Source organism: Bombina bombina, chromosome 3 (genome assembly GCF_027579735.1).
Source record: "Bombina bombina isolate aBomBom1 chromosome 3, aBomBom1.pri, whole genome shotgun sequence".
Taxonomy (NCBI): Eukaryota; Metazoa; Chordata; class Amphibia; order Anura; family Bombinatoridae; genus Bombina; species Bombina bombina.
Window position 1 is genome coordinate 1,142,840,433 of NC_069501.1, and position 24,569 is coordinate 1,142,865,001.

The following is a 24,569-nucleotide window of genomic DNA, read 5'->3' on the forward strand; positions in this document are numbered from 1 at the left end:
AAGACCTTTTTACTATGGGAGTAATCTGTCCTGTTCCAAAATTGGAACAGGGACAGGGGTTTTACTCAAACCTATTTGTGGTCCCCAAAAATGAGGGAACGTTCAGACCCATTTTGGACCTCAAGTGTTTAAACAAATTTCTAAGAGTTCCATCATTCAAGATGGAGACAATTCGAACTATTTTGCTAATGATCCAGGAGGGTCAATATATGACTACCGTGGATTTGAAGGATGCTTACCTCATATTCCGATCCACAAAGATCATCATCGGTTTCTAAGGTTTGCCTTCTTGGACAAACATTATCAGTTTGTGGCTTTTTCTTTTGGGTTGGCCACAGCACCCAGAATCTTCACAAAGGTTCTAGGGTCTCTTTTGGCAGTTCTCAGACCGTAAGGGATAGCGGTGGCGCCTTATCTGGACGATATTCTGATTGAGGTGTCAACATATCATCTGACAAAATCTCACACAGACACAGTGTTGTCTTTTCTGAGAACTCACGGCTGGAAGGTGAACATAGAGAAGAGTTCACTTGTTCCACAGACAAGGGTTCCTTTTCTGGGAACTCTTATAGACTCGGTAGCCATGAAAGTATTTCTGACGGAGGTCAGAAAATCAAAGATTTTGAATACTTGCCGAGCAGTTCTGTCCATTCCTCGGCCATCAGTGGCTCAGTGTATGGAGGTAATCGGATTAATGGTAGCGGCAATGGACATTGTTCCGTTTGCTCGCTTTCATCTCAGATCACTGCAACTGTGCATGCTTGGTCAGTGGAATGGGGATTATGCGGAATTATCTCCAAAGATAATTCTGGATCAAGAGACCAGAAAGTCTCTTCTTTGGTGGTTGTTGCCAGATCATCTGTCCCAGGGGACTTGTTTCTGCAGACCCTCGTGGGTGATAGTGACAACAGATGCCAGCCTTCTGGGCTGGGGTGCAGTTTGGAACTCCCTGAAGGCTCAGGGTGTTTGGACTCAGGTGGAGTCTCTACTTCCAATCAATATTCTGGAACTGAGAGCAATATTCAATGCGCTTCAGATTCCAGTCGGACAACATAACGACTGTGGCATATGTCAATCATCAGGGGGAAACAAGGAGTTCCTTAGCGATGATAGAAGTATCCAAGATAATCAGTTGGGCAGAGGCCCACTCTTGTCATCTGTCAGCAATCTACATCCCAGTGGTAGAGAACTGGGAAGCAGATTTTCTAAGTCGACAGACTTTTCATCCGGGGGAGTGGGAACTTCTCCCGGAGGTATTTGCCTCATTGATTCTCAGATGGGGCAGACCGGAATTGGTTTTGATGGCATCTCGTCAGAATGTCAATCTTCCAAGATACGGATCCCGGTCAAGGGATCCTCAGGCCGAACTGATAGATGCCTTGGCAGTACCTTGGTTGTTCAGCCTAGCTTATGTGTTTCCACCGTTTCCTCTCCTTCCATGCGTGATTGCTCGAATCATACAGGAGAGAGCTTCAGTGATCCTGATAGCGCCTGCGTGGCCGAGCAGGACTTGGTATGCGGATCTAGTGGACATGTCCTCTCTGCCACCATGGAAACTTCCATTGAGACAGGACCTTCTCATTCAAGGTCCTTTCCAACATCCAAATCTAATTTTTCTGCAACTGACTGCGTGGAGATTGAACGCTTGATTTTATCAAAGCGACGATTCTCTGGTTCAGTTATCAATACTTTGATACAGGCTAGAAAGCCTGTCACTAGAAAAATCGATCATGAGATATGGCGTAAATGTCTTTTTGGTGTGAATCCAAGGGTTACTCATGGAGTAAAGTTAGGATTCCTAGGATTTTGTCTTTTCTCCAAGAAGGATTGGAGAAAGGGTTATCAGCAAGTTCCTTAAAGGGACAAATTTCAGCTTTGTCAATTCTGTTTCACAAACGTTTGGCAAATGTATCAGATGTTCAGTCTTTTTGTCAGGCTCTATCTAGAATTAAGCCTGTATTTAGATCTAGTACTCCTCCCTGGAGTTTGAATTTAGTTCTTCAAGTTCTGCAATGGGTTCCGTTTGAACCAATGCATTCCATAGATAATAAACTATCTTGGAAAGTTCTGTTTTTGGTTGCTATTTCTTCTGCTCGAAGAATTTCTGAGCTTTCAGCATTACAGTGTGATTCGCCTTATCTCATATTTCATTCTGATAAGGTGGTTTTTACGTACCAAACCTGGGTTCCTTCCTAAGGTTGTTTCGAATAAGAATATTAATCAGGAAATTGTTGTTCCTTCCTTGTGTCCTAATCCTTCTTCTAAGAAGGAGCGTCTGTTACATAACTTGGACGTGGTCCGTGCCTTAAAGTTTTACTTACAGGCAACTAAGGATTTCCGTCAATCATCTTCATTATTCATTGTTTATTCTGGAAAGCGTAGGGGTCAGAAAGCTACTGCTACCTCTCTTTCTTTTTGGCTGAGAAGGATCATCCGCCTGGCATATGAGACTGCTGGACAGCAGCCTCCTGAAAGAATTACGGCTCATTCTTCTAGGGCTGTGGCTTCCACATGGGCTTTTAAAAATGATGCATCTGTGGAACAGATTTGTAAGGCTGCGACTTGGTCGTCCCTTCACACTTTTTTTTACAAATTTTACAAATTTGATACTTTTGCTTCTTCTGAGGCTATCTTTGGGAGAAACGTTCTTCAAGCAGTGGTGCCTTCCGTTTAGGTTCCTGTCTTGTCCATCCCTTTCATCCGTGTCCTATTGCTTTGGTATTGGTTTCCCACAAGTAAGGATGAAATCCGTGGACTAGTCATATCTTTGTAAAAGAAAACAAAATTTATGCTTACCTGATAAATTACTTTCTTTTACGATATGACGAGTCCACGGCCCACCCTGTTCTTTTTAAGACGGTTTTTCTTTATATTTTTTGTAAACTTCAGTCACCTCTGCACCTTTTTAGCCTTTCCTTTTTCTCTTCCTATGCCTTCGGCTGAATGACTGAGGGTGGAGGGGAAGGGGAGGGGCTATATATATACAGCTCTGCTGTGGTGCTCTTTGCCACTTCCTGTTAGCAGGAGGTTAATATCCCACAAGTAAGGATGAAATCCGTGGACTCGTCATATCGTAAAAGAAAGTAATTTATCAGGTAAGCATAAATTTAGTTTTTTTGAAAGGCAACAGATATTTTTCCATATGTTGAAAATGTTGAGAATGTGTCCAGCACCAGAGTGAGGAAAATTCATCTAGGACCCTACTACTGAAAGAGTTAAATAGTTATTTAAAGGGATACTGAACCCAAATGCAGCCACAAATCAGCAAGCTCTATCCAGGGTGCTGAACCAAAAATGGTCTGGCTCCTATGCTTACATTCCTGCTTTTTAAAAGTTGATAAAAGGAGTAAATTAGAAAGTTGTTTATAATTGCATGCTCTGTCTGAAGCATGACAGAAAAAAATTGGGTTAAGTATCCCTTTAAGACATTTTTTAATATCAGATTTCAATTGCAGATTTAAATAGACACTCATTGGTAAAGGTTCATCGTATTGTAATTTTCTACAATGAATGGTGTGTCCACAAGATAGTCACGTGGGTTATTCATTTCCATCTTAATGGGAGGAGAGTCCACTGCTTCATTCATTACTTGTGGGAATTAAGAACCTGGCCAACCAGGAGGAGGCAAAGACACCCCAGCCAAATGCTTAAATACCTCCCCCACTCCCCTCATCCTCCAGTCATTCTTTGGCTTTCATCACAGGAGGTTGGCAGATAAGTGTCGGAAGATTCTGAGTAGTCTCTTATGGAGGGTAGTACTCTTCGAAATGGGACTGGAGTTTTAAGTAGTCCTGTCAGCCTCTCAGTGAGAGCATGGATGAATGCTAGAGTCCAGAGATGCACGGAGAGTCTTTCTACGAACCCATCCCGACTCAGATAAACAGCTTAGCAATTAGCGTTGATGAGTTTCGCTGCCTGCATTTATGCTCTAAAGTCCATGTCAGGAGCGATGCTACTATCCTGTCACACTTAAAAGGCTGTGTTCCTGTTCCACGGTGTTGATTCTGGTAAGATCGTTTCTCATATATATATATATATATATATATATACAGGTAGCCCTCAGTTTACGCTGGGGTTAGGTTCCAGAAGGAATGGTTGTAAATCAAAACCGTTGTCAATTGAAACCCAGTTTATAATGTAAGTCAATGGGAAGTGAGGGAGATAGGTGTTACTTATGACAATTTTGAGAGGGGCCTGGAACCTAATACATTTATTTTTAAAGCTTTGAAATGAAGACTTTAAATGCTAAACAGCATTATAAACCTAATAAAATAATCACACAACACAGACTTCACTTGCATTTTTCTGGAAACAGTTCTTACTATGCATTCCAATCTGGACTGATTTATAGACAGGAAGATCTTGTTCCTTTGAAATCTGCTCGATAGCTCAGGTCTGGGTAAACTGATTAATTTCAGCTTGCTTGGCTTTGCTGCAACACAAGCGGACAGCTCCACCTACTGGCTATTTTAATAAATGCACTGCTTCTCAATGCTTTTCAATAGCAGTCACATGACTGGAAAAAAAGATTGTTATTCTGAAACAGTGTAAATTGAACCGTTGTAAAACGAGGGTCACCTGTATATATGATAACGTAAGAAGACAGGGTCACAGTGTGGCTCCTTTATTTTTATAGAATCTAGGGTAATACCCATGGAAGGGGGTTATTGAACAAGGGGATTTCTCTTGTAAGGTGTATCCAGTCCACGGATCATCCATTACTTGTGGGATATTCTCATTCCCAACAGGAAGTTGCAAGAGGACACCCACAGCAGAGCTGTAATATAGCTCCTCCCCTAACTGTCATAGCCAGTCATTCTCTTGCAACTCTCAACAAGCTAGGATGTTGTAGGAGAGAGTGGTTAAATATAGTTAGTTTATTTTCTTCAATCAAAAGTTTGTTATTTTTAAATAGTACCGGAGTTGTGCTATTTTATCTCAGGCAGTAAATAGAAGAAGAATCTGCCTGAGGTTTCTATGATCTTAGCAGGTTGTAACTAAGATCCATTGCTATTCTCACATATGTCTGAGGGGATTACACAGATGAGGTAACTTCAGCAAGAGAATGGCGTGCAGTTTATTCTGCTATCAGGTATGTGCAGTTATAATTTTTTCTAGAGATGGAAAACACTAGAAAATGCTGCTGATACCGGATTAATGTAAGTTAAGCCTGAATACAGTGATTTAATAACGACTGGTATGCTTACTCCCAGGGGTAATACCCTTATGATATTGCAATATAAACGTTTTCTGGCATGTTTAATCGTTTTTATATATGCATTGGTGATAAAACTTTATTGGGGCCTAGTTTTTTCCACATGGCTGGCTTAAATTTTGACTAGAAACAGTTTTACTGAGGCTTTCCACTGTTATAGTATAAAAGTTACAGTTGGTGCAGTTAAAATTACAAACTGTGACATCCAGCTTCCCTCAGGAGTCCCCTGTATGCTATAGGACATCTCTAAAGGGCTCAAAGGCTTTCCAAAGTCGTTTATTGGGGAAGGTAGGACCACAGCTTGCTGTGGCAGTTGGTTGTGACTGTTAAAAAAAAAAAAAAAAAGTCTATTTCGTTTTTTTATCTGTTTTTTTAACTAAGGGGTTAATCATCCATTTGCAAGTGGATGCAATGCTCTGCTAGCCTATTACATACACTGTAAAAATTTCGTTTGATTTACTGCATTTTTTCACTGTTTTTCAAATTCTGACAAAATTTGTTTCTCTTAAAGGCACAGTACCGTTTTTTATATTTGCTTGTTAACTTGATTTAAAGTGTTTTCCAAGCTTGCTAGTCTCATTGCTAGTCTGTATAAACATGTCTGACATAGAAGAAACTCCTTGTTCATTATGTTTAAAAGCCATGGTGGAACCCCCTCTTAGAATGTGTACCAAATGTACTGATTTCATTTTATGCAATAAAGATCATATTCTGTTTTTTAAAAAATGATCGCCAGAGGAATCTGACGAGGGGAAAGTTATGCCGACTAACTCTCCCCACGTGTCAGACCCTTTGACTCCCGCCCAAGGGACTCACGCTCAAATGGCGCCAAGTACATCTAGGGCGCCCATAGCGTTTACTTTATATAGCGCTGCGGAATCTGTTGGCGCTCTACAAATAATCGATAATAAATAAATAATAAATACAAGACATGGCGGCAGTCATGGATAATACACTGTCAGCTGTATTATCCAGACTACCTGAACTTAGAGGTTAGCGAGATAGCTCTGGGGTGAGACAAAATGCAGAGCATACTGACGCTTTAAGAACCATGTCTGAGACTGCCTCACAATATGCAGAAGCTGTGGAAGGAGAGCTTCAGTCAGTGGGTGATGTTAATGACTCAGGAAAGATACCTAATTCTAATATTTCTACATTTAAATTTAAGCTTGAACACCTCCGCGTGTTACTTAGGGAGGTTTTAGCTGCTCTGAATGACTGTGATACCATTGCAGTGCCAGAGAAATTTTGTAGACTGGATAAATGCTTTGCAGTGCCGGTGTGTACTGATGTTTTTCCAATACCTAAAAGGTTTACAGAAATTATTAATAAGGAATGGGATAGACCAGGTGTGCCGTTCTCTTCCCCTCCTATTTTTAGAAAAATGTTTTCCAATAGACGCCACCACACAGGACTTATGGCAGACAGTCCCTAAGGTGGAGGGAGCAGTTTCTACTCTAGCAAAGCGTACTACTATCCCTGTCGAGGACAGTTGTGCTTTTTTAGAGCCAATGGATAAAAAATTAGAAGGTTACCTTAAGAAAATATTTATTCAACAAGGTTTTATCCTACAGCCCATTGCATGCATTGCCCCTGTCACTGCTGCTGCGGCGTACTGGTTTGAGTCTCTGGAAGAGGCTTTACAGGTAGAGACTCCATTGGATGACATACTTGGCAAACTTAGAGCACTTAAGCTAGCCAATTATTTTATTTCTGATGCCATTGTTCATTTGAATAAACTAACGGCTAAGAATTCTGGTTTTGCTATACAGGCGCGCAGAGCGCTATGTCTTAAATCATGGTCAGCTGACGTGACTTTAAAATCTAAGCTACTTAACATTCCCTTCAAGGGGCAGACCCTATTCGGGCCTGGTTTGAAGGAGATTATTGCTGATATCACGGGAGGAAAAGGTTGTGCCCTTCCTCAGGACAGGTCCAAATCTAGGGCCAAACAGTCTAATTTTCGTGCCTTTCGAAACTTCAAGGCAGGTGCGGCATCAACTTCCTCTAATAATAAACAAGAGGGAACTTTTGCTCAATCCAAGACGGTCTGGAGACCAAACCAGACCTGGAAAAAAGGTAAGCAGGTCAAAAAGCCTGCTGCTGCCTCCAAGACAGCATGAAGGAACAACCCCCTATCCGGTAACGGATCTAGTAGGGGGCAGACTTTCACTCTTCGCCCAGGCATGGGCAAGAGATGTTCAGGATCCCTGGGCGTTGGAAATTATATCCCAGGGATATCTTCTGGACTTCAAAGCTTCCCCCCCAAAAGGGAGATTTCACCTTTCACAATTATCTGCAAACCAGATAAAGAGTGAGGCATTCTTACACTGTGTACGAGACCTCCTAGTTATGGGAGTGATCCATCCAGTTCCAAAGGAGGAACAGGAACAGGGTTTTTACTCAAATCTGTTTGTGGTTCCCAAAAAAGAGGGAACCTTCAGACCGATTTTGGATCTAAAGATCTTAAACAAATTCCTCAAAGTTCCGTCGTTCAAGATGGAAACTATTCGTACCATCCTACCACTGATCCAGGAGGGTCAATATATGACTAGAGTGGATCTAAAGGATGCTTATCTTCACATTCCGATACACAAAGATCATCATCGGTTTCTCAGGTTTGCCTTTCAAGACAAGCATTACCACTTGTAGCTCTTCCCTTTGGATTAGCTACAGTCCCAAGAATCTTTACAAAGGTTCTAGGGTCGCTTTTGGCGGTCCTAAGGCCGCGGGGCATAGCAGTAGCCCCTTATTTAGACGACATCCTGATACAGGCGTCAAACATCCAAATTGCCAAGTCTCATACGGACGTAGTACTGGCATTTCTGAGGTCGCATGGGTGGAAAGTGAACGAGGAAAAGTGTTCTCTATCCCCACTCACAAGAGTTTCCTTTCTAGGGACTCTGATAGATTCTGTAGAAATGAAAATTTACCTTGACGGAGTCCAGGTTATCAAACCTTCTAAATTCCTGTCGGGTTCTTCATTCCATTCCGCGCCCTTTGGTGGCTCAGTGTATGGAAGTAATCGGCTTAATGGTAGCGGCAATGGACAAAGTGCCGTTTGCACGCTTACATCTCAGACCGCTGCAACTATGCAGGCTCAGTCAGTGGAGCGGGGATTATACAGATTTGGCCCCTCAACTGAATCTGGACCAAGAGACCAGGGATCCTCTTCCCTGGTGGCTATCTCGGGTCCATCTGTCCAAAGGTATGACCTTCGCAGGCCAGATTGGACTATTGTAACAACAAATGCCAGCCTTCTAGGTTGGGGTGCAGTCTGGAACTCCCTGAAGGCTCAGGGATCGTGGACTCAGGAGGAGTGTCTCCTTCCAATAAATATTCTGGAACTAAGAGCGATATTCAAGGCTCTTCAGGTTTGGCCTCAGTTAGCAACTCTGAGGTACATCAGATTTCAGTCGGTCAACATCACGACTGTAGCTTACATCAACCATCGAGGGGGAACAAGAAGTTCCCTAGAGATGTTAGAAGTTTCAAAAATAATTCTCTGGGCAGAGATTCACTCTTGCCACCTATCAGCTATCCATATCCCAGGTGTAGAGCACTGGGAGGCGGATTTTCTAAGTCGTCAGACTTTTCATCCGGGAGAGTGGGAACTCCATCCGGAGGTATTTGCACAACTGATTCTCCGTTGGGGCAAACCAGAACTGGATCTCATGGCGTCTCGCCAGAACGCCAAGCTTCCATGTTACGGATCCAGGTCCAGGGATCCCAAGGCGACACTGATAGATACTCTAGCAGCGCCCTGGTCTTTCATCCTGGCTTATGTGTTTCCACTGTTTCCTCTGCTCCCTCGACTGATTGCCAAGATCAAGCAGGAGAGAGCATCAGTGATTCTGATAGCACCTGCGTAGCCACGCAGGACCTGGTATGCAGATCTAGTGGACATGTCATCCTTTCCACCATGGTCTCTGCCTTTGAGACAGGACCTTCTACTTCAGGGTCCTTTCAACCATCCAAATCTAATTTCTCTGAGGCTGACTGCCTGGAGATTGAATGCTTGATTTTATCAAAGCGTGGCTTCTCCGAGTCAGTTATTACCTTAATACAGGCACGAAAGCCTGTCACCAGGAAAATTTACCATAAGGTATGGCGTAGATATCTTTATTGGTGTAAATCCAAGGGTTACTCATGGAGTAAGGTCAGGATTCCTAGGATTTTATCTTTTCTCCAAGAAGGTTTGGAAAAAGGATTGTCAGCTAGTTTCTTAAAGGGACAGATTTTTGCTCTGTCTATTCTTTTGCACTAGCGTCTGGCAGATGTTCCAGACTTTCAGGCATTTTGTCAGGCTTTAGTTTGAATCAAGCCTGTGTTTAAACCTGTTGCTCCACCATGGAGCTTAAACTTGGTTCTTAAGGTTCTTCAAGGAGTTCCATTTGAACCTCTTCATTCCATAGATATCAAACTTTTATCTTGGAAAGTTCTTTTTTTTTTTTTTTTGGTAGCTATTTCCTCGGCTCGTAGAGTCTCTGAGCTATCTGCCTTACAATGTGATTCTCCTTATCTGATTTTTCATACGGATAAGGTAGTCCTGCGTACCAAACCTGGGTTCTTACCTAAGGTGGTATCTAACAAAAATATAAATCAAGAGATTGTGGTTCCATCCTTGTGTTACACAATCTGGACGTGGTCTGTGCTTTAAAGTTTTACTTACAAGCTACTAAAGATTTTCGTCAAACATCTGCTTTGTTTGTTGTCTACTCTGGACAGAGGAGAGGTCAAAAGGCTTTGGCAACCTCTTTTTCTTTTTGGCTAAGAAGCTTAATCCGCTTAGCCTATGAGACTGCTGGACAGCAGCCTCCTGAAAGGATTACAGCTCATTCCACTAGAGCTGTGGCTTCCACTTGGGCCTTTAAAAATGAGGCTTCTGTTGAACAGATTTGCAAGGCGGCGACTTGGTCTTCGCTTCATACTTTTTCAAAATTTTACAAATTTGATACTTTTGCTTCTTCGGAGGCTATATTTGGGAGAAAGGTTTTACAGGCAGTGGTTCCTTCCATTTAAGTTCCTGCCTTGTCCCTCCCTTCATCCGTGTACTTTAGCTTTGGTATTGGTATCCCACAAGTAATGGATGATCCGTGGACTGGATACACCTTACAAGAGAAAACACAATTTATGCTTACCTGATAAATTTATTTCTCTTGTGGTGTATCCAGTCCACGGCCCGCCCTGTAATTTTAAGGCAGGTAATTTTTAAATTTAAACTACAGTAACCACTACACCCTATGGTTCCTCCTTTCTCGGCTTGTTTTCGGTCGAATGACTGGCTATGACAGTTAGGGGAGGAGCTATATTACAGCTCTGCTGTGGGTGTCCTCTTGCAACTTCCTGTTGGGAATGAGAATATCCCACAAGTAATGGATGATCCGTGGACTGGATACACCACAAGAGAAATACATTTATCAGGTAAGCATATATTGTGTTTTTATTGTGCATAATATTGTTTATTGTGTTTTATACTGCATTTGTGTGAGATGAGGCTCTGTCAGTGTGGAACAGTCAGTTCTCTTAGAGAGAGATTGAGGCAGGCTTTTTTGGTGCTTTCTTCTCTAGAGTCCAGGGGCGGTCCTGCATGGCACTCCATGTGACCGGGTGTGGCCTCTGTAACTTCCTCTTTCTCAACCTGTGTTCGGAGAAGACAAAGCTGTTTCTTGTAGTCCAGGTCATAGGAGGTAGTGAGTGCCCTGGGATATAAAGGTGCCATTTAACTTTTTATCAAGTCCGTAATAAAGGCGCAAGCTAAATGGAGGACTCTGATATGTTAGAGGATACTCCCTCTTTATCTAAACCTATTAACTTTGTATATTGTGAGGAGGTTCCAGTTGAAACGCCTACTCAACTCTGTTCCACATGCTTTGGTAATATTGCTATATCTAAAAAGAATAGAATATTTAGTACGAAAGAGCCGTCCATCTAAAGGGTTATTTGCCCCGCGAGGTGCGTTCCCTGCACTCATCTCTGATTACACAAGCAGTTCCCCAGGGCACTACTAATCCTCCTATGGGAGGGGCCCTTTGGCCGCCGATCAGTTAGAGATCAGTTCTAAGCGCAAGTAAAAGGTACGGCACTGCTATCTGTCTCAGGGGTCTTTGACTCCACTGGATGTCTCAGATTATCCACTGAGGACAACACCGACTTATCGGAGGATGTCGCTTCTGGTTCGGAATCGGCTACTTCTAGGCCTCCATCCGTGGAGGAACCAGATTTTAAGTTTAAAATGGAGCATTTGCGCTTCCTGTTGAAAGAGGAGCTTGCTACGTTGGAGGTTCCGGAACCGAAACTACCGGAGGAACCTTAGATCCCTAAACTTGATAGGGTGTATGAGGACAGGGTAGTGCCTCAGGCCTTCCCGGTTCCCATCAAGATGGCTATTATTATTAAGAATTAATGGGAGAAACTTTGCTCATACTTTTCCTCCCAATTCTTCTTTTAAATAGCTATTCCCCATTCTGGACTCACAGCTTGAACTGTGGGGAACTGTCCCTAAGGTGGATAGTGCTATCTCCATGCTCACTGAGAGAATGAATATTCCGCTTGAGGATATCTCTTCTTTCAAGGAACCCATGGATAAAAAGATGGAGTCCATGTTGCAGAACATGTTCCAACTCATGGGGTTTGTTTTTCAATCGGCGGCGGCAGGTGCGGCTACCTACTGGTGTGGCGCTCTGTCAACGATGGTCGAGGTGTAGACTCCCCTCGAAGAAATTCAGGAACGAATTAAGGCCTTAAGGGTAGCGCATTCGTTCTTTTGTGATGCTAACATGCAGATTATTCGCCTGAATGGTAAGACATCAGGTTTTTCTGTTTTAGCCCACAGGGCTTTATGGTTAAAGTTGTGGTCTGCTGACATGACTTCCAAGTCTCATTGGCTTTCCCTCCCGTTCAAGGGGAAAGTTTTGTTTGGCCCAGGCCTAGATTCAATCAGATCTACGGTCACCGGTGGCAAGAGTGCCTTCTTCATAAGAAGACTAAACCACCCAAGGGGTCTACTTTTCATCTCTTTCATGTGGACAAGTCTTAGCGCCAGCAGACTGCCACAAAGTCTAAGCAGTCCAAGGGAACTTGGAAGCCAGCTATCTCTTGGAACAAGTCCAAGCAGAACAAGTCCAAGCAGATCCGTCCGCGGATCAGGTAGGGGGCAGACGATCTCTTTTTGTAGAGGCCTGGAGAAGAGACGTTATAGACCATTGAGTTCTGGAGGTCGTAGCCCAGGGTTACAGGACAGGATTCAAGTCATATCCGCCCAGAGGCAGGTTAATCCTGGTCCAGGCTCCGTCCTACAGTCTTGCAGAGGATCTCTCAAAGGCTCTCCTTCTTCTCCTTCGATCCCACGGGTGGAAGATAAAGGAAGGAAAGAGTTCCTTGGTCCCCAGCAACAGGGTGGAATTCCTGGGTACGGTAATAAATTCTTCAGTCATGAAGATATTCTTGACAGATCAGAGACGTTGCAAGCTAGCGTCCAACTGTCAAGCTCTTCAGACATCCTCCAGGACATCTGTAGCCAGGTGTATGGAGGTGATCGGGCTCATGGTATCCTGCATAGACGTCATTCCATTCGCCAGGTTCCATCTCAGACCTCTTCAGCTGTGCATGTTGAGACAATGAAACGGCGATCATTCAGATCTGTCCCAACAGATATCTCTGGACAGACCGGTGAGGGAGTCCTTATCTTGGTGGACCCGACCGGGGCAGCTGTCTCAGGGGACATCCTTCTTGAGACCATCCTGGGAGATTGTGACCATGGATGCAAGTCTATCAGGATGGGGAGCTGTTTGGAGTGCTAGACAGGCACAGGGCAGATGGACTTGAGAGGAATCAAGTCTACCTATAAATATTCTGGAACTTCTAGCGATGTATGAGGGCTTGGCCCCCCCTGGGGTCGTCCCGATTTATCAGATTCCAGTCGGACAACATTACCTCGGTGGCTTACATAAACCATCAGGGGGGTACTAGAAGTTGCCTAGCCATGAGGGAAGTATCTCGGATTATGGAATGGGCAGAGACTCACAATTGCTCGCTCTCAGCGATCCACATTTCGGGTGTGGGCAACTGGGAAGCCGTTTTTTTTTTTAGCAGACAGACGTTTCATCCAGGGGAATGGTCTCTAAATCCCAACGCCGAAGATAGATCTTATGGCGTCCAGACTCAATTACAAGCTACCCAGATATGGGTCACGATCCAGGGATACCAAGGCGGAACTGATAGATGCCTTGGCGGTGCCCTGGGACTTCAACCTAATTTACATATTTCCACCGTTGTTCTACCTCGTGTAGTGTCCCGCATCAAGCAGGAGCAACCTTTGGCTATTCTGATTGCTCTGTCGTGGCCGCAGAGGATGTGGTTTGTGGACCTGGTGGGGATGTCATCAACTCCTTCGTGGAGGTTACCTTATCGCAGGGATCTGCTGGTTCAAGGTCCTTTCCTACATCAAAATCTTGATTCTCTAAGGCTGACTGCGTGGAGATTGAACGTCTAGTCTTAGCCAAGAGAGGATTCTTGGAGAGAGTGATTGACACTCTTATTCAGGCCAGGAAGCCGGTCACTCAACGCATCTACCACAAGGTGTGGAGGACCTACTTGTCCTGGTGTGAGGAACGAGGATACCCCTGGCACAAGGTCAGGGTATCCCGAATTTTGGCCTTTCTCCAGGACGGTCTGGATAAGGGTCTTGCCGCCAGCTCCCTAAGGGGACAAATCTCGGCTTTAGCTGTACTGTTGCATAAGAAGCTTGCGGAGCTTCCTAACATCCAGTGCTTTGTTCAGGCTCTGGTTAGGATCAGACCTGTCTTTAGGCATTTGGCTCCTCCTTGGAGCTTAAACTTGGTTATTAAGGTTTTGCAGAGGGCTCCGTTTGAGCCTATGCATGCACTTGACATTAAGATCCTTTCATGGAAAGTCCTATTCCTACTGGCTATTGCATCTGCATGCAGAGTCTCTAAATTGGCCGCCTTGCAATGTGAGTCTCCCTACTTTTTTCATGCCAATAACGCTGTTTTTCGCACTGGATTGGGTTTCCTTCCCAGGGTGGTGTTGAGTCGTAACATCAATCAGGAAATAGTAGTTCCTTCTTTGCGTCCTAACCCTTCTTCAAAGGAGAGGTTACTTCATAATCTGGATGTGGTTCGGGCCTTGAAGTTTTATCTTCAGGCCACGAAGGCAGACTTCGTCCTTATTTGTTGTGTATTCAGGGAAGCGCAGGGGGCAGAGGGCCTCTGCCACTTCTCTATCCTTTTGGTTCAGGAGTATGGTTCATCTGGCATATGAGACAGCGGGACACAAGCCTCATCAGAGGATTATGGCTCACTCAACTAGAGCTGTGGCCTCTTTTTGGGCCTTTAAGAATGAGGCCTCTATGGAGCAAATTTGTAAGGTGGCCACTTGGTCTTCTTTACATACTTTTGCAAAAATTTATAAATTTGATGTCTTTGCTTCGGCGGAAGCAACTTTTGAGAGAAAGGTTCTGCAGGCTGTGGTGCCCTCAGTTTAGGGTCCGCCTTCTTTTGTCCTCCCGGTTTTTTTCATTCAGTGTCCTCAAGAGCTTGGGTATTTGTTCCCACAAGTAATGAATGAAGCAGTGGGCTCTCCTGATAATTTCATTTCCATCTTTGGGAGGAGAGTCCACTGCTTCATTCATTACTTGTGGGAATTAAGAACCTGGACAACCAGGAGGAGGCAAAGACACCCCAGCCAAAAGCTTAAAATACCTCCCCTACTCCCCTCATCTCCCAGTCATTCTGCCAAGGGAACAAGGAACAGTAGGAGAAATATCAGGGTATAAATGGTGCCAGAAGACAAAAATCGAATTTAGGTCCGCCCACCAAAGAAACGGGCAGAGGCAGTGGACTCTCCTCCCAGAAATGGAAATGAAATTATCAGGTAAACATAAATTATTTTTTATGACACGATGAGTCCACGGATCATCTTAATTACCAATGGGATATTCACCTCCTGGTCAGCAGGAGGCGGCAAAGAACACCACAGCAAAAGCTGTTGAATATCACCTCCCTTGCCTAGCAACCCAGTCATTTTCTTTGCCTACGTTAGTGATAGGAAGTGGTAAAGTGGGGTGTTAGTTATGATTCTTCAATCAAGAGTTTATTATTTTTAAAGTGGTACAAGATTGTGCTGCTTTGTCCTAGGGTGTAGCCGTAGTCCATATCAGTCTCTTCAGTAGAGCAGTGGTGGCTTTAGAGCAATGAGAACTGGTGGGACATAATTCTCACTGCGCCTCTCATAGATTTAATGCTGCCCTGATTGTGAAGATCTGAGGAAAAATAAGAACGGTCTTTTTTATTCCACAGGCCTATGTGAGGGTGAGGACCTCTCAAGCCGGGTGAGATGCCTTGCTGTCAGGCATTAATCAGGTAAGTACTTACTTTATTTTTTTCTGGAGGTGACACAATTTTCACATCAGAAAGAGTGGGCACTATATTTACTTGAAGGAGAAAAGGGTTTACATACTCTTTATTTTCATATGGGACAGTTTATTTCTTCTTAGTATAGGAGAATTATTTGGCAGCGTAGCAGGCACTGGGGCTGGGGATGCTGTGTGAATAAAACTTTTGGCGGTTCCACTAAACTCCCGGCGGGGAGGTTGTTAACCGAGACGCCCTCAAGGGGCGGGACTTAGTGTAGCGGGTTTGTTAGCACTACGCGCCATTTCCCTGACACATATGGAGGTGACTCAGCTACAGGCCGACTAGAAACGCTTGGTTTTATAAGAACATTTCCTGCTACTCTACGGATCATCTCCTGTCATAGTGGGACGTATCTCCGGTGTTGTGGGAAAGAAGGCACCTCAGTAGACAGCTAAGGTGCAGAGGTGTACTGTTTTTTTGGCCAACATATCGTTTTTACCGCATTCTGCAGTTTTTAGTAAAAAAGTTAGTTTAATTCTTAAAGGGACAGTAACATTTTTTTTGCAAAGTTTAATTTTGTTAAAATATTTACTTTTTAGTTGCTAGTCCTGGTCATTAAGAGTAATAATGGACCATGAGGCGTTGCAAAATGTCACCTGCACTTTATGTTTTGATGCCAATGTGGAACCACCAATCCCTTTTTGTCCCTCTTGTATTGAAAGGACTATAAGTTACAGGGATAAAAAAAATCCTGAGCCATCACTCTCTAAGGAGAATGAGGGTCAGGAATCTAATTACAATGTTCATTTTATGCCGCAGCTTTCTCCCCAAGCGTCCCAAATTTTGCCGCCCTCAAATGCAGTGCCCTGCGTTTCCTCAGTAGCTCCAGTTGGGGTTACTTTAAAAGACATCGCTTCTCTCATGTCTTGTACAATTTCAGATGCGTTGTCTGCCTTTCCAGTATTGCAGGGAAAGCGTAAGAGGAAAATTAGACATTCAGTAAGTGAGGTTTCTGACGCAATTGTTGCTATTTCAGATATCCCCTTCCAGAAGCCTGAGGAGGGGGATACCGTAGTAGCATCTGAAGGAGAAATTTCAGATTCGGACAGTGTAATTCCTCTTGCTGATACTGAAATTGTATCTTTCAGGTTTAAGCGAGAACATCTCCGTCTACTACTTAGGGAGGTTTTAGCTACCTTGGATGACAGCGACTCCATGGTCGTCGTTGTTCCTAAGAAGTCCAGCAAGCTGAACAAATATTTTTAGGTTCCTTCCTCGACAGACATGTTTCCGGTACCAGACCGAGCTTCTGAGATCATTGATAAGGAATGGGAGAGACCGGGTATTCCTTTCTCCCCATCTCCTGTATTTAAAAAGATGTTTGCCAAGCCTCCTTAACAGAGTCGGCTATGGGAAACAGTCCCCAAAGTGGAAAGAGCCATTTCCACCTTAGCCAAGAGAACTACTATTCCCATAGAGGATAGTTGTGCTTTCAAGGATCCTATGGACAAGAAACTAGAAGGATTACTCAAGAAGATGTATGTACATCAGGGCTTACAATGGCAGCCAGCTGTGTGTATTGCTACCATCACTATCACGGCTGCATATTGGTTCGATGCATTATCTGACACTATCAGAACAGAGACTTCTCTGGATGAAATCCAGGATAGGATAAAAACTCTTAAATTGGCTAATTCCTTTATTACGGATGCTTCCCTTCAAGTTATTAAACTGGGAGCAAAGATTTCAGGTTTCTCTACTTTAGCTCGCGGAGCCTTATGGTTAAAACCTTGGTCTGCGGATGTGTCCTAAGTCTAAGCTTTTAGCAATTCCTTACGAGGGAAAGACCTTGTTTGGACCTGGCTTGACTGAAATTATCTCTGATATCACGGGAGGTAAAGGTCATCTTCCCCAGGAAAAGTGAAACAGACAAAAAAGACGACAAAGTAATTTTCATTCCTTTTGAAACTTCAAGGGAAATTCTTCCGCCTCTACCTCCAAGCAGGACCAACCAAGACCTTAATGGAGACCCAATCAGTCTTGGAATAAGGGAAAACAATCCAAGAAGCCTGCTACTGAGTCAAAGACAGTATGAAGGGTCGGCCCCTGATCCGGGACCGGTTCTTGTAGGGGGATGACTTTCCTTCTTCGTTCAGGCTTGGGTTCGAGATGTTCAGGATCCCTGGGCACTAGAAATAGTGTCCCAGGGATACAAACTAGAGTTCAAAAGTTTTCCTCGAGGCAGGTTTCTGCTTTCAAGATTATCTGCAGACCAGACAGAGAGAGAGGCATTCTTACACTGTGTAAGAGACATCTCCGACCAGGGAGTGATAGTTCCTGTTCCAATTCAGGAACAGAATCTGGGATTTTATTCCAATCTGTTCATAGTTCCCAAAAAGGAGGGAACTTTCAGACCTATTATTTTAGATCTCAAGAGTCTAAACAAATTTCTCAGAGTACCATCCTTCTAGATGGAAACTATTTATTCCATTCTCCCCTTGATCCAAGAGGGTCAATTCATGACAACTGTGGATTTAAAGGATGCATATCTGCATGTTCCCATTCACAGGGATCATCACAAGTTCCTAAGGTTTGCCTTTCTAGACAAGCACTTCCAATTTGTGGCTCTTCCCTTCGGTCTTGCCACAGCTCCGAGAATTTTCACAAAGGTGCTGGGATTGCTGTTGGCGTTGCTTCGCTTACGGGGCATTGCAGTGGCGCCTTATCTGGACGACATCCTAGTCCAGGCTCCATCCTTGCATCAGACAAGATCCCACACTGCCACGTTGTTATCCTTCCTACTATCTCACGGGTGGAAGGTAAACTTGGAAAAAAGTTCCTTGGTCCCAAATACAAGGGTAACTTTCTTGGGAACAATAATATATTCCCTATCAATGAAGATTTTTGTTTCCACCATTTCCTCTCCTTCCACGCGTGATTGCTCGGATCAAACAGGAGAGAGCTTCAGTAATCCTGATAGCGCCTGCGTGGCCATGAAGGACTTAGTATGCGGATCTAGTGGACATGTCGTCTCTGCCACCGTGGAAACTTCCTTTGAGACAGGACCTGCTTATTCAAGGTCCTTTCCAACATCCAAATCTAAGTTCTCTGCAGCTGACTGCTTGGAGATTGAACGCTTGATTTTGTCTAAGCAAGGATTCTCTGATTCGGTCATCGATACTTTGATACAGGCTCAAAAGCCTGTTACTAGAAAATCTATCATAAGATATGGCGTAAATATCTTTATTGGTGTGAATCCAAGGGTTACTCATGGAGTAAAGTTAGGATTCCCAGGATTCTGTCTTTTCTCCAAGAAGGATTGGAGAAAGGGTTATCAGCTAGTTCCTTAAAGGGACAAATTTCTGCTTTGTCGATTTTGCTTCACAAACGTTTTGGCAGATATGCCAGATGTTCAGTATTTTTGTCAGGCTCTATCCAAAATTAAGCCTGTATTTAGACCAATTACTCCTCGGAGTTTGAATTTAGTTCTTCGAGTTCTTCAAGGGGTTCCGTTTAAACCCATGCATTCCATAGATATTACATTGTTATCTTGGAAAGTTCTGTTTTTAGTTGCTATTTCTTCTGCTCAAAGAGTTTCTGAGCTTTCAGCGTTACAGTGTGATTCGCCTTATCTTATCTTTCATTCTGATAAGGTGGTTTTACGTACCAAACCTGGATTTCTTCCTAAGGTTGTTTCAAATAAGAATATTAATCAGGAAATTGTTGTTCCTTCTTTGTGTCCTAATCCTTCTTCTAAGAAGGAGCATCTGTTACATAACCTGGACGTGGTCCGTGCCTTGAAGTTTTACTTACAGGCAACTAAGGATTTCCGTCAATCATCTTCATTATTCATTGTTTATTCTGGTAAGCATAGGGGTCAGAAAGCTATGGCTACCTCTCTTTCTTTCTTTTTGGCTGAGGAGTATCATCCGCCTGGCATATGAGACTGCTGGACAGCAGCCTCCTGAAAAAATTACGGCTCATTCTACTAGGGCTGTGGCTTCCACATGGGCCTTTAAAAATGATGCATCTGTTAAACAGATTTGTAAGGCTGCGACTTGGTCGTCCCTTCATACTTTTTCCAAATTTTACAAATTTGATTCTTTTTCTCCTTCTGAGGCTGTTTTTGGGAGAAAAGTTCTTCAAGCAGTGGTGCCTTCCGTTTAGGTGTCTGCCTTGTCCCTCCCTTTCATCCGTGTCCTGGAGCTTTGGTATTGTATCCCACAAGTAAGGATGAAATCCGTGGACTCGTCGTATCTTGTAGAAGAAAAGGAAATTTATGCTTACCTGATAAATTGATTTCTTCTACGATACGACGAGTCCACGGCCCTCCCTGTCATTTTAAGACCGATTATATTTTATTTTTACAACTTCAGTCACCTCTGCACCTTTTAGCTTTTCCTTTCTCTTCCTAAACCTTCGGTCGAATGACTGGGGGTGGAGGGGAAGGGAGGAGCTATATATACAGCTCTGCTGTGGTACTCTTTGCCACTTCCTGTTAGCAGGAGGATAATATCCCACAAGTAAGGATGAAATCCCTGGACTTGTCGTATCTTAGAAGAAATCAATTTATCAGGTAAGCATAAATTTCCTTTTTATCAGCTATTTTTCTCTCCAAATATGATTTCACTGCATTAGCAGTGTGCTTGGGATAGTTAGCATGCGGAAAAATAAAACCATTCCCAATCAGGTTTCAATTCATCATCCCATTCCTTCTGGAAAGCACCTGTCTTTACTTTTCAGCATCTATGATCCCATCAATTCAACAAAAATCACCAACACCACTAGCAGAAATGTAGCCCCAAACCAGGACAGAGTATTCATTATGTTTCACTGAAGGCCGCAAGCAAGCCAAAAAAAGTGGTTTCTTGGCTGCTACCCTTCCACAAAGACCATTCCTGGTCAAGCTTCTTCAGACTGTAGAAGAGTCAACTTGGCATCCCGATGAAGCTGCCAGATGCTGAGCCAGGTCCTTGCTGGACTTCCATTCTCTCAAAGAAGAAACTCTGAGAAACTTTTCATCAGATTTTGAAAGTTTTATTGACCTTCCAGTGCTTTTTTTTTTATCCTTGACCTCTCCTAAATCTTCAAGCTGTTATAAAGAAATTTGAATACCACATCTTGAGTATCCATTTTGCCGATTTCCCTTTGAGAGTGTCCTTGTCGGTGCAAAAGTATGATTTTATGTATGTTAAATTCTGTAAACTTTGGCATTTTGAATGGAATGATGTGATTGTAAGTTGGTCTTATTAGCAAGCTTTCAATTAATTAAACTCATGCCACATGTGTTTCATGCTCAAGAATGTCTTGCACAAACCTAGTGTTAGACCTTTTTCACAGCAGTCATTTTGACATGAAATTGTAGGACAAATACAGCCGTTAGCAATTACATTAATTAGGGTTCCATTCTATATACATTTACGAGAGCCAGGTTCCTGCTATTGCTCAAGTGTAAGGGGAGGTCACACTAAATACTTGCCACTTTAGCCTATTTAAGCAGTTTTTTTCTATTTGTTTTTTTCTGTTTTTTAATACTGCATAAGAGACTGAGAAATAATTATATATGGTCATTATACCATTGCTAAAACAACAAATCTAATGGTTGCCTAAGACTTTTACAGTACTGTATATCTGCATATAAGGGAATGGGGAGGGGGATGTGTGTGTGTGAGAGAGAGACAGAGGGAACCTCTATAATGTACATCTGTATATAAGGAACTGGTGTGTGTGTCAGAGGAAAACTTGTGTTTGGGTGAGGTAGAGGGAACCTCTTATAATATTACATATCGGTATATAAGGAACTAGGGAGAGGGGGTTGTGTGTGTGTAACAGAGGGAACCTATATATATATATATCTATATAGAAGGTACTAGGGAAAGTGCTGTCTATGTGAGGGAGAGGGAATCTCTATAATATTATCTACTTGTATATAAGGTACTGGAGAGGGGGCAGTGTATGAGGCTTAGGGAACCTTCAGGTAAGCATACATTTATATTTTAACTGTGCGTTTCTAAATTATTAATTTATTGTGCAGGAGTGTATTACATAGTTTGCAAATAACTCCTTTTACCATTTTGTTATTTGAAATAGCTACTTTTGCGTGTGGAAACCGCTACCTATACAGAATATGTCAATACTGTAACTTTTGGCTATAGAAAAGTTGGCACTGGCAGCAGCAAACATTTTGAAGAATTTTATCCCCTAGATGCTTTTTGGACATTCCATGCCATCCTAAAACTTTTAGGATGGCATGAAACGTCCTAGCTATTGATGCTCCACTCCGTGTAATAACACTGGGGGACGTGCCTAGCAACACAGTCTCCCAGAAGCCATTCAGTGTAGTTTGGAGCCATGTGATCGCAATGATGATGGCGTGACATCCCGTTTGCAGAGATGTTTACGTTCTGATCCCGGACATTCGGCTGCGTCATTTTCATCCATAGTTTGAAACTATATAGAAAATGATATTATGCTGACATATAATCTTAAAATTAGTAATTGTTTAAAGAGCAACATTAGAAGCAACCTGAACATGAAAGTGTCAGATTATATTATATATATTAGTGCTTATAACTTGGCATGACTAGGTAACTTACCAATAATTTAAAATGCATATGTAAACAAAATGTTAACAGATTTTGTTTCTCTTTACAGGAAAAAAAATATATCGATGAGAGAATTTCTACCTTACTTGACAGCAAGATGTGTTGAAATTGATAATTCATTTGAATCTACAAAACTATTTTTCACGATATGAATTTAAGGGTATTGAAGTAATGCAATGCTACTTTTATGGTCTTGTTAATATTTTATACAATAATGATTAGCTTTGTTAAAAAGGAAATAAAAATATTTTGCACATTGTATGTTCCTTGCTTTTGAAAAAATGTCATTTTGATTTACAATATCTATTTAAAAAAAGATTTCTTTTTATAAAACTGCAACTCATAAGACTGACTCAGAATGACTACTCTAGTCATGTCTAATATATATATTTTATTTTTTTGGAGTCTGGAGCTACAGGTCAAATTGTACAACAAACATTACATTAGAATTTTATTATTATAGGTACACACTAGTACAGCTATAGTGTGAGTATTCTGGTTTGTTTTTCCAGCAGGATATAACTTTGGTAAGGTTGGAATAAATTTAGACTCGAGGGGTTATAGTAGTGATCCAAAACAAAAAAATATTTAAAGGGAAGGCATAAATGGACATTATGTCTCTAGTTTAAGGCTAAAGAAATATAAAGCATATATCACTTATTTGTAAAATGGGGGGGCATCATTTTTATTGTGGGGGTATATTATGATTTCATATTTGATCATTCAGCATAAATAATATTACACATTTTAAACTGAAAATAGAGCACAACAACCACACTGCTATGTTAACAAAAAGTTCTAACACTAAGAAAATTACAAAAAAGCATATAGGAAACTGTAACATATAACTGCAGTATTGGAAAATCAAATAATTATTTCCTATATACAGCAGTGTAGCGGAGACCTATTTCATTGACCACTTTTTTACTATGTATGGGAATCCAAACGCAGGCATCTTTTTTTTTTTTTAAAGTAATTTTTATTGAGGTAAAAGATGGCATACAGAGATATCATAAAAACACACCATAAATGTCATCACCAGAAACATAGTGCAAAACTGGATATACATGAAATGCAACATCAACTAGCGAGATAACAAACATAGGGAACGCTTAGAATACTATGCAGAAACATAATTCAGTTACGCCAATACAGATTGAAGCCTTCTCGCTTTTAATCGAGGGCCTCGCTTGGACCCCCTAACCAATTGGACTTTTTGCAATAATAGAAAGCTACCTGGAATAGGAAAGACCACTCATGGGTCAAATGCTGTTTACCTCAAATTTTGAGTGTTTTGAATTCTAGCCTCACAACTACTAGAGTAAAGAATAAAATATGCATATGAGGGTTAGAGGCTCTTTTTTATCAGTCTTTCATATGGAATATATAGGTATGTTGCAATGTGTAATGAAGAACATAGCTAGGGTGCGGTATTGACGAGAAAAACCGCCTAGTTAACCCTCCTGTTATAGGAGGTATTTTATGTGGGGGGGGGAGGTGGTGTTTTAGTAAGTTAAGGACCGAATATATATCCCAAAAAGTGTACGTGTAGCAAGAGGGAGCAAGCTAGATATATTCTGACCCAATGTAGATTCTTATATGCGAGGATACCCAATCTGGAGTACTCAAAATTGCTCTATTGCGGACAGTTTAATTCCTATGCAGCGCATACTATGGCCTCGCTTTTCATAATGAATGCAGGACCAGCCTGACTTAAAAATATGTATTAGCCTGGATAGACGGTGGGATGACTATAGACTAGTGAGTACGAGGCGCAGTAGATATGGGGATGATCTCTCTAGATGATCTAGGAGTCTGTAGTGGCTAGAGTAGCACCTAACATAGTAGGTATATAGCAATGTATAAACTACAACTATGAGGAGAAGTAACTAGTGTTACGCGCTCCCTTGTAGCCTGTCCCCGCCACCGGGGTACGGGCCCTCTGTCCAGGCGACGGGCAAAACAATTAAGTTAGTCTAGTAGTAAATTATGAATTTTCCCAAGGAGCTACTCACACCTATAATGTTGGATATAGTCTTACATGTTTAGGGAAACATTAGAAAGGAGAAAACAAATATGACTAAACCATATGGATAGAACGAAGTTACAGTCACTAGTAAAATTATAGGATTGCTTGTAAGAGTGAAGTACAGTTATTCATTGGCAACCAGAGATTAAACAGTAGATTCATTTCCATGCGTACTACTGCAGTAGAACACAATATGTATATGAATATATATGCAGTACATTGGGACTCAAGCCTCGTGTCACAATTAACAGGAGCATAATAAATGAGCTAAAATGAACTGTAAATAGGGCAAAAAACTGGTTAAACTAAACATTATAAGCTGTGTATCCTGAATGCATACATCC

General features: G+C 42.3%; 1 protein-coding gene across 1 annotated transcript in view; it reads left to right on the forward strand.

The window, feature by feature from the left end:
• The window catches only part of PSPC1 (paraspeckle component 1), a 442,506-nt gene extending 420,049 nt beyond the window's left edge, over positions 1–22,457 (forward strand). Inside the window, exon 10 of the transcript XR_008401465.1 lies at positions 22,246–22,457. The gene's annotated coding sequence lies outside the window, so the exon portion shown is untranslated. The remainder of the gene's footprint in view (positions 1–22,245) is intronic.
• Positions 22,458–24,569: the final 2,112 nt, after the last annotated feature.